The sequence below is a fragment of the Procambarus clarkii genome, chromosome 43 (assembly GCF_040958095.1).
Source record: "Procambarus clarkii isolate CNS0578487 chromosome 43, FALCON_Pclarkii_2.0, whole genome shotgun sequence".
Classification (NCBI taxonomy): domain Eukaryota; kingdom Metazoa; phylum Arthropoda; class Malacostraca; order Decapoda; family Cambaridae; genus Procambarus; species Procambarus clarkii.
In genome coordinates, this window is record NC_091192.1 from 20458292 (window position 1) to 20470436 (window position 12145).

A 12145-nucleotide genomic window follows, 5' to 3' on the forward strand; every position below is an offset into this window, starting at 1 on the left:
GTCTTTGTGCTCCTTATTTTTCTCTGAACAAGTTATTTAAGCCAAACAAGCAACTGAACTAGATGATGGTGTTCCGTGTGTTAGTCAACTCTCAACTATTTACCAGAGGATTCCGTATGGGCAATAAAGAGACGGGGGGGGGGGGGAAGAGGAGGGGGGGCGTGTTTAGAGGTATGGAACAGAGGAAAATGATGTTGTGGGAGAAAGGGGGAAGGATGGAGAAAAGAAAGAGGAAATCAAGGAAGAACGAAAGGAGGCATTGCGAGGGGGGGGGGGAAGAAGAATTGGAACGCAGGGGGGGGGGGGGGGGAGAACAGGAAGAGGAATTGAGGGGAAGAATAGGGAAGAGAAGGGGAAACAGGAAGAGGGATGGAGGGGTGAGAACAGGACGAGGGATGGAAGGGAGGGGAGGGAGAACAGCAAGGATGGATGTGGGAAGAACAGGGAGACGGATGGAAGAGGGAGAACAGGAAGAGGGATGGAGAAGGGGGGAACAGGAATAAGGAAGGAGGGAGAGAACAGGAAGAAGAGTGGAGGGGAGGGAGAGGAACAAGAAGAGGGATAGAGGGAAGGGAGATAGAGGAATAGAGAATTTGATGAGCAATAGTAGGAAGTATATTTGTAATGTTTATACCGATGTAGAGAGCAGTAGTCAGTCCACTAAGACTTTATTTTTGTTGTGATGTTTGTTTTGTGTTGACCGAGACATTCACACGTGGCCGGTGGCGGAGGGAGCCTGTCACCTGTGAATGTAAGCCACAGTCCAAGTGTCTGTGGCCAGCGGTTATGTATTCATGTTATACACCTCGGATTACATTACAAACTTCGCACATTATCCGCTTAGCATCTGCGAGTCAAGTCGAGGTAGTATAGATTTGTAGTATTTGATGCTATTATGACCCCCCCCCCCCCATACCAATCCTGTGGGTGTTAGCGGGTTACCCAGGTACCCCATTCCCATCCCGCGGTACGCTAGTGGAAAAGGGTTACCCAGGTACCCCATACCCATCCCGCGGTACGCTAGTCGAAGTCTTCTCCAGCAGGTGATAGCGGAATGGGCTAACACGTAAATATAACCATTGTGATGACGGTAGTGAAGAGGTTACCGAGACGCATAATAGGCTCGTGAGCTGAACTCAACAACTTGAGCCTGTGCGCAACAGTGATGCTGGACTGCTCTATTTACACCCGCCAAAGTTGGGATAGTTGGCCAATATTTCAGGTAGCACGTTATTTGGAATCGGGTAATAGCCTCATGGCACTTCTCGAAGATTTGTAATATAATTATTTCTAAGCTTTTGGATTTGCTACACATTCAAGCTTATAATGATCTAAGGTGTGAGAATAATTCAGCTAACAAACGTTTATGTATTTTCAGCCGAAGTCGAGCAGGTGGGTACAAGTTTCCACTGAAAGGAACACCACGGCAGAAACACAGTCTGCTGACGTAGCAACCCTCCTAATAGAACGTCGCTTTTTGACGTATACTCTACCTAAGGCCAAAAACTGTCGGAGTATAAAATGGTGGCGGCTCGCGAAATACAAATACCGTCTCTTTTTCTGTTTTGGGTCCTCTGGCAGGTTAGGATAAGGGCAAAGTAGTACGACAGTTTCTTGACGTTGGCAATCCTTAGGAATACGGTCTGGACGCAGGCCTGGAGATATGTCAATGGCTAATCGGTAGTCATAAAGCGTTGAAAATATAACATGTTAGATGTCATGTTGTTAGTTAGAAAATATAACATGAGTTAGACAAATTAGGAGGCCCCTGACCAGCAGGCGATAAGTTCACTTAGCGAGAGTATGATGCCACCTTGATTACTGACAAGGCTCTGAATAAGCCTTATTAAAGTACCATTACTCCACAGTATTGAATTTGTATACAATAATAATAATAATAATAATAATAATAAAAACCACGCGATTCAGTTATGCTGAATTCTCCTACTCATCCACGTAGGAAAAAACGAAACTAAAATCCCGAAAGCTTTCGTGTTTCAGCACATTAACAAGGAATACTGTATTCCGTGATAACACGTTGAAACACGAAAAATTGGTTAAATTTTTCCTAGGTGGATATTTACGCAGAGAATGTTTATGTAGCCTAATGTTCCAAACTGACCGTGGACTTCATATTTACGCGCCATAAACTACAACCTTCTTTCTCCCAAAGTTTGATTCATCATACATGTATAATACTGCAAGCCAGCAAACGATAATACTAACAATATTATAAGGCATTTTGTTGAAATGACCCAGATGGCGGGCCATCATTTGTAATATATCTATTAGACTAGCCTAGTCTCTTGTAACCTAACAACCTCATTACAGTCTACCCCTCCCACCCCCCGCCTCGCGAAAGGTATATTCAAGTGATCATTGCTGTAACATTAACAAGATAGAACGAAACACTAAAATTTCAGTCAACCTTCATAGGCTTTGCAACAACGAATTACCTGCTTGTCGCATGACGTCGAAATTCAAATTGCTCTACTCTGCTCCCCTAATACTGATGCAGAGAACTCATTCAATACCAATTACAACTCACTGCACACCTGAAAGCGCCTCCGACGATCATTACTTTCTGAAATTGGTTGAAGCCCGATTTTAGAGACAAGTATTTCGCTAGGCATTAAAACGCTATGTAGGAACAGGCAATTGGCGCCACCTCTCCCAGGGAGTTAGGTATATATATACTTGCGAGGGGGGGATTTGGGGGGGAAGTGGAAGAGGGATTAGCTCGTCTGTGGCTCTGCGGGTACCACGTCCAGCCAGCTCTACCATCGCGGAAGCTGCAACCACAAATCCCCGACTCCATATCGAACACCTCAGGGCCTGGAATTACGAGCATATCCTGGTGCTTACTGCTCCCCCGTGTGCAGTTTCTCCAGCCGTAAACCCTCTAACCGGAACTCGTTCCTGGATCATTCCGTTACCAACACTCGAATCAATTTTGAACATTGCAAATGATTGAAATTCGCGGCACTGATATACTACGAACATGCAACAATTAAGACAATAGAGAATAGCATAGATTCCTGGTCGCCCGGTGTTCTTTATTTGGAGAATTGAAGCGCCTTTGTAATGAGCACAAGTATATGACAACTGTAGCCAGTTAACGTGCACATAAAAACATGTGCACGACCTGCACATGTTTTTTTGTAATAATCTCTAAAGTGTTATTAGCTTTAATACATTAACAAAATATTTCATTCATTTGGACGATCGGGGCCCCTAACCCGGGACCACAAAAGCAGGAGTCCTACCAACCGTACTATGAGGACCCACAATATGGAAGGATCCCAGAGATATCTATAATTGGTATCAAACTAGAACCTCAAGCCTTCACTGGGCTTATGGTTCCAGTTTGTGCCACCTAGTATGGAGGCGATCCACGTCCCAGTCATATAAATTGTTAACCACAGTTAAGATATGCCAATGTGTAAAGGCAAAGCAATTTATATGTATTTTAACAGTAATGTGGGTAATAACATTACATACATTAATGTTATTAGCCAAGTTGTTGTTGTTTGCAATTTTATTAACAACATTTATTAACTCTAAATACACCTAGCAATCATCTTATTTAATCTGTCCATATCTATAATAGAGAACATATCTGTCTGGCCTGTCCAAGGTCTAAGGATAGATGCTTGGGCTAGCCTCAACCAACTTTGCAGGGTGAATGGTCTGGGATACAGGACGCACTTAGGCTGGTCGGGATCAGCCCTATTGGACGTATTAAGAAGGGTCAGTCCTATTAGTCCAATTAAGAAGGGCAGGTGGGGGGGGGGGGGGTTGAGGCTCATTTCTACCATACCCAACATAATCAGGGAAAGGTATCTGACCGAGTCCTACATTTTTCACTAGAAGTGATGAATGTGAATTCATCACAGACCGGAAAGGGGTGTATTTGGGGGAGAGGGAAGGAAAGGGATAAATGAGAGTCGGGGGAATTTGGAGAGTGGGAAGAAGGGGGGAGGAGGAATGTTGGGGGGGAAAGATGGAGAGAGGGGAGGGGATGATTGAGAAAGGATGAAGAGGGGAATCTTGAGGGATAGCAAGCTGAAGAGGGGGAAGATGGGAAAAGAGAAGGGCTTAGAGGAAACAGATAAGAAAGGGAGAAGGGGTGAGTGAGAGACCTGGCTCGCACCCCCAAGTACTATATATGAAAAAAATCCTATTTATATATCCTTGAATTTTCTTTATAATATATGTCAATCGCCTAATAACAATAACGCCTATAGGCTTGTTTTAGGGGGCCCATTAATAAATCAAACCCCAGTAAATATAGGCTACATCTGATTTGATTAATTACTGTAAACTTAACAAAAAAAAAAGGCTTGCTCCTTCTCTTCTTCACTCATTTCCCATCTCATAAAATTGCTTCATAAATTTAAACAAAATATTGTGACCAAAATACATAGTTTTCTTTAATTTAAAACAATTTGGTCAGAAAAACAAAATGCAAATTTCTTGAAATTGTCACTAAAGAGCAACAAGGTTAAAATTACACAGTATGTGGCATATTAATTTATAGGATACTTGCTTACAGATTTTCTTAGCAATTAAGGATATAGCCGAGATATTGATAAAAAATAGAATGACCAATAATGTAGTTCATCTATACCGTAGCAAGATCTTAAGTTCATAAGAACATAATAATAGATGAAACTGCAGAAGGCTTATAGGACCACGTGAGCCAACTTCAAGTTATACAAATCCCACATTCATATTTAATCTATGCCTGAAACAATCTATCAAATCCACTTTTATTGTGTAACTGTGTGTTGTTGAAAGAGCAACAGGTGCTGTCATTAACAAGAACAAAACGTGTATGAAGGGGCTTGACAGTTGGTGAAATAAAGTTACCTGGACAGGTTCATGGTTCAAGGTAGTGGAGTCTATTAAAGCTCTTGGGATTTGCTGGTGTAAAACATATGCAACAACATTGGTTACGAATTGGCAAGTACTCTGTGGAAATATAATAGTTGCAACGAATATTTTGTCAAATAGAAAATTAACCCAGTTTCAGAAGGATGTCAATTGCAAAATTTTGCCTAAAGTGTGGTATTTGTCTCCCAGCTTTCCAATTTGACAAGAAAAATGCTATGGAGATTGACAAAACTATTTTTAGATATGTATGGTATGATAGATACCAACCAATTAAACGGACTACTCTATGTAAAGGTAAGAAAAACGGTGGAATAGAAATACTGAATGTGTACCATAAGTCATAGGCAATTTTATGTGTTACCTTTAGAAGAGATAATGCTGAGGAATAGTGTAAATGCGCTAGGACATTACTTTTGTAAATTACGTGTTAGCTACTTGATACATATGCCAGAGTATACCTTGCCTTTATTTCACCGCACTTTAATTCATGTGCAATTGATGTGCTCAGGCGGATTTGTAATATTAAAGCTTTTTTAATGATGAACAGTAAAAAGTGTATGATGTTATACTCCCAAATATAGTTCCTAGAGTAGAGGAGGATATCTACTCTTTAGCTAGCAAGTAATATGGGCAAACCTTCATGTTAAAAATTAAATATATTGCCCCAAAAACAACATGAGCTATTGCATCGCTATATTCATGAGACCCTCCCTACTAATGATAGGTTGTTGATGTTGGGCATTAAGGACAACAATAGGTGTGACCAATGTACTGAAATTGAGAATAATATGCATATATTTTATTTCTGTAAGCAAAAAGTTGTTCTTGTAAACTGGATTAGAGACACTCTTAAAGCTTTATGTGGACCAAGTATTAGAGTGGAGTTAATGAGATTTTTAATGTTTCATATTGACATAAAATGTAAGAAAATTAAGAATACAATAATTATGCTACTTTCTGATTACATTTTTTGTGTGTGTGGATAGGCAGGCAGGAGGGTTACTCACTAGATTATATAAAATATATATAAATGTAATAATTTCCCCCCTGTAAATTAATGTAAATATAATCTCCAATATTGTAAATCATTTAAAGAAAAATAAGTATAACATTTAGGGGTTTAAAGTTCATGGTCTGTGATAATGAAACATTTGTTTACTGAGAATTATACTACTGTATATGTAATGTAGTATTGCCTTGTAAAATTTATGTATATATCATATATATTGTCGGAAAATCCGACACCATTTAATATATCATACAGACAGATAATAATTTCTGCTGTATTACCAACAAGTTACCCATAGAAAACGTAACTTGTAGTGGAATTACCGTCTAAAGAAAACGGGATATCATCACCACATACCATTATAAATTCACCAGCTATTCTGCTGGGAATTATTCTTAAATACATTAGTCTTTGGACTTTACCATCATAAAAACATCTTATATAAATTAACTTAATTATCAATATTAAAGTAGAGTAAATGTGACCCTTCTATCACTTTCTGAAATCTGGACAAAGTAGGCCAGGCGTCAGAGTGGGGAAGGAGGGCAGCCATTGTTATACGAGACCAGAGGCTCACACGGGAGCAAATTCGGCTCCTGTTAAATTTACTTGGACGTAGTGTTATGGAAACTAAAAGTGTACCATTATCAACACGCTGTCTACAAATTCAAGTTAAGTGTCTATCCGAAACCCATTATCTATCATTAGTGGCCATTAATGTCATTGGGTAGGGTTATCCGGTTAGATCACATGGAAGCCTCAAACTAAAGGTAATTAAGCCAGGTCTTCATGTTCCATGTACTGTTTTCTCTGATATACTTGTCATATATAGGTATCTGGCTTCACAGCTAGCGCACTTTTGACAGGTCAAGACGAGGATGCAAGATTATGTGCACCAGTTACTGGGTGATAGAAGCTACCTCAAAGAGGATAATTTGGTGTCTACACTCTAGTTATACCTGGTGGACTAACCTGCTGTACTATAAGAGAAGGAACCTCATCAATGTATGTAGCTATTACTGTAATTTGATTGGCTGCATATGTGTAATATAAACCCCCCCTAATGTGTAGAGGATCGATTTGTGAGATTATGAGATTATTGCAGAAATACAGTCCACTTATCATTATACAAATTGCTATCGAAGTATATAAATTAACGTAAATATAAATTCATATAAATTAAATAAATATAAATCTCACAGGTCGGTTCCCACATTATTTGGTCATCTTCGAACCGGATGACGGATTATTTGATCCTATGAACCCACATTTGGTCATCTTAGTACCGGATGAACCAGTTAACCAGTGGATTCATTGAATATACTAGTGCAGTGTGATTTAAACAAAGGCCAGCAGTCAAGACGGCAGCCTAGCCTCGAGGGAGCTCAGGAGCCTCCCTCAGCCCAGTTCAGCTTCGTCAGCGGTTTCATGCACACCCACAGATATTTGGTGGCGTGTTATTTCGTGAAATGACAGCGCTAATATAGAAGCCAGCCAATTAGTGACTGTCGCAAGATTGTTCACGGATTTCGTGGTGTTACATTTCGCGAGAGATTATCTACGAATTTTGTGGACTTTATTTCGCGAGGTCACTAATAATATTTAATACTTCTAGATAATAATAGAAGTTTCATAGAGGCTAATTAAGAGGCTATTATCAATAATTGTGTATATTATTTCTCCAAGATAGAGAATTATTTAATATATACTGCACTAGTGTTCTCAATATAATATTTACTAATTGCCAACCCACAACAGGGTAGGATATTACCATTGACTAGTTGAACTATTATTGCTCATCCTAGTCCCATTATTACCATAGTCAGTTGTACTATATTGAATAACCTAACACCATTAATGAAAGGTGCAAACCCTATTTTGGGTGTAATTTTTATCAACTCGAGTTGAGTTGTATATATAATAATTTACTTATGATCATTACACCTTTGAGTGATTAATTAGTGTCTCTACCATCCTAGGGTGATATAGAAGAGCTAACCTAAAGGTACTTCCAGTGACACTGGTTTATCACTCAAATCATTAGTGTGTATGATTGTATATATATAATGTGTATTAATTTTAAGTGCTAACCTCTAGTAGAGGTAGGATTATTGCCTAGTGAGTGCAGAATTTACCCTAGGCTACCATTAGTACTTACTCACAATTTATGAGCCAGTGGTGCCCAATTAACAAGTCACCATGACTAATCCACAGAAAGCAAAGCGTGCTTTAATATCAAGCAAACGCCAACTAACAAGAGATCTCAACCAATATGAACAGTTGTTATATGAGCCTGTAATTAATTATCGTCGGTTGAAAATACCACTGTTGCAGATTCAAACCCAATTGCATATATTGAAAGCAAATAGGAAATCTTACCAAAATCAGGTCCACGACGACGACGACATAGTAGTTGAAGATGTGGAACCATTCCTGTCTGACCTAGCACAATATGAAGAAGAAACTCAAGGCAGGTTGGAACATTTACACAGGATAATTGAATCAGAACAAATAGCAAGTACATCAAATAAAGTAGATAATGTTATGGATGATCTGGATCCTTTTGAGAATAAATGTAAAGCCAGATTAGATCCTTTAATCAACAAGGATAAAGCTTCACCCAGTAAAGCTTCACCCACTACAGCTTCACCCAATAATATACCACCAGAAATTAAGCAGTTTTCAGACAATTTATCCACAGTCTCTGTGGTTTCTGAAAACCCAATACCTGAAGCTACTAAGTTAACATGCCTCCAAACTAGAGGTGAAGCTGAACCAGTAGTAGAAAATGTAAATGAAAATAGCGACAGCACTAATTTCCCAGTCCAGCCTCCTAGGAATAATGCTGGCAATGAGAAAACTGTCATACATCTAGTACTACAATTGCTGGATTTACCTCAACCTGATCAGACTGCTGACTCATTACAATCCTTCAGCATGGAGTTTGAGTCACTACTAAGAACATTCAGACTTAAGGTTGATATAACTACTAGTGAATGGATGACCAAAGTAGTCCTTCAACGAAAATTGTCCAGCGATATACTAGATGAATTATATGCTCATCAACATAACACCATCCTGACAGTACAGGACATCACTGAAGGTTTACATTCCATCATAAACAAACGACGAGCAAATGAGGAAGTTAAAGCCTCTTGCAAGCCTTCAGAAATAGAAAATAATAGTCAATTAAAGGGTAAAACAACCACCCCAAATAAACATCAACCAATTACTCAAACATCAAGTTGCAGAAAATCTGACAATGCAGCAGCAACCTCCAAGCCTACTGTTACTAGTTCACCCAAACCGGTAACTTCCAAACGTGCAGTAGGCTGGGGGACTTGTATGTTCTGCAAAAAGAAACATTCAACATACTGTTGTGCTAATTATCCAACCAGAGACACTCGTATGGAGCGACTCCAGGAATTAGGGAGATGTGCAAGGTGTCTCAAGTCACACAACATAGACTATTGTGATACCCAATTCAACACCTGCAACAGGTGTAGAAGAGGTAGGCACCATGCAGCACTGTGCAAATATACGAAATTAACGTATTCAAGACCCAAGGTGGAAGATAGCATTCCCACCACTGTACAGTACTGCAAGGTGCAACAAACAAAGAGTGTCCATTCGGCAAAGTCTAAAGGTAATACGACTTTGCCTACTGCCCAAATTACCATCCTGAATAAGAGGGCCAAGGTCCATACCCGTGGGTTGTTTGACCAAGGATCCCAAAGAACATATATCACTAAAAAGCTGGCAGATGAACTACAATTAAGGCCTGTAGCCCAGATGTCATTCAACATCTCAGGGTTTGTAACAGATGCAGGACCTCAAGTCTACCAGGTGGTACAACCATCAGTACGCTTAGGCAGGTACGTCTGTCGAGTACAAGCCATTGTGGTGGACAAAATACCAGTAGACCTACAAGTTCAAGGTCTGAGAGCAACAGCCAAATTCCTGAGAAATAGAGGAATAAAATTGGCAGATAATATTAAGTCTGATCACCTCACCGACTTCGGTCTCCTTGTAGGGACAGACTATTGCCATCGATTCATCGGTAGCCCTACTAAATATCAGGGTATAACCATGTTAAACTCTGCAGGAGGTAAATTAATCTCAGGCCCAGTATCAAGCCTGAGGAGACCTATGCCTGCAGATAAACAATACCAGTAGAAATCTAAATTTGTCAGCTGATTATATTTCTCCAGTAGCATTATACTAAGGAGATTACAGCTGACTATAGTAACAGAGGTTGATGTTAGTATCATCATTTAAAGCTGGAGATGAGTTCATGAGGCCTCAGTGGCAAATCAGTGAACAGTAGCCTAAAACAGCTACAAGTCACTGCGACCAATGTCACTGAACCCACTGCAGTCTCAGAACCATACTTTACTTTAATGATGAGCTATTCAATCCTCTGAATCAATTAACTGAATTAAACCCCAATAAATCTGATGACTGATTTGATACATTTATTATTTAATCAAGATGTATTCCATGGGCCTCAGTGTTTATATATCAGTGACCAGTTACCTGAAGAAACTTCAAGTTATATCTAATGTCACTGATCTCACTGCAGTCCCTGAATCATACTTGACTGTAGTACTTGATCACATCCAGTCTTCTGGGTTAAATAATATGTAATAAGGCTTGAATATTAGCCTTTCAAGAGTTGACAGGGAAATGAAATCGCATTAGACTTCTAACCCCTGCAACTCTAGTACGGGACATCCGTCCTGTACGAACAGACACACAAATGTGTGATTACTAACTACTAACATCAAATTAATCTAATAATTCGAAGGAGGAGTATCGGTGTTCGTCTGTTCTAATAAGGACTTCGACCCGTGAGCAGCCCCCTGGGGAATTATGTCGGAAAATCCGACACCATTTAATATATCATACAGACAGATAATAATTTCTGCTGTATTACCAACAAGTTACCCATAGAAAACGTAACTTGTAGTGGAATTACCGTCTAAAGAAAACGGGATATCATCACCACATACCATTATAAATTCACCAGCTATTCTGCTGGGAATTATTCTTAAATACATTAGTCTTTGGACTTTACCATCATAAAAACATCTTATATAAATTAACTTAATTATCAATATTAAAGTAGAGTAAATGTGACCCTTCTATCACTTTCTGAAATCTGGACAAAGTAGGCCAGGCGTCAGAGTGGGGAAGGAGGGCAGCCATTGTTATACGAGACCAGAGGCTCACACGGGAGCAAATTCGGCTCCTGTTAAATTTACTTGGACGTAGTGTTATGGAAACTAAAAGTGTACCATTATCAACACGCTGTCTACAAATTCAAGTTAAGTGTCTATCCGAAACCCATTATCTATCATTAGTGGCCATTAATGTCATTGGGTAGGGTTATCCGGTTAGATCACATGGAAGCCTCAAACTAAAGGTAATTAAGCCAGGTCTTCATGTTCCATGTACTGTTTTCTCTGATATACTTGTCATATATAGGTATCTGGCTTCACAGCTAGCGCACTTTTGACAGGTCAAGACGAGGATGCAAGATTATGTGCACCAGTTACTGGGTGATAGAAGCTACCTCAAAGAGGATAATTTGGTGTCTACACTCTAGTTATACCTGGTGGACTAACCTGCTGTACTATAAGAGAAGGAACCTCATCAATGTATGTAGCTATTACTGTAATTTGATTGGCTGCATATGTGTAATATAAACCCCCCCTAATGTGTAGAGGATCGATTTGTGAGATTATGAGATTATTGCAGAAATACAGTCCACTTATCATTATACAAATTGCTATCGAAGTATATAAATTAACGTAAATATAAATTCATATAAATTAAATAAATATAAATCTCACAGGTCGGTTCCCACATATATTGTATTTTATTAAATAAAGATAAAAAAACTGTGTGTTGTATTGTGTAACTGTGTATTGTATTGTGTAACTGTGCACTGTACTCTGTAACTGTGTGTTCTACTCTGTAATTGTGTAAAAATGGAACATATAAACATATGTTTATAATCTAGTTTTTATCCAGGACATCATTTTAATAAATTTATTTTTCACTTTCATGTTGTGTAGGTATATACTGTACTGTACTTCAAACCTGTTCCTTCCTTACTCTTTGCTTTTATACAGATTGCAAATTCAACTTTATTAATGTTTTTATATTGATATGAAACATAAGAAGTGCAGAAATATTATACATGGGCTATGCATATTATTAAATATTCTGCATATG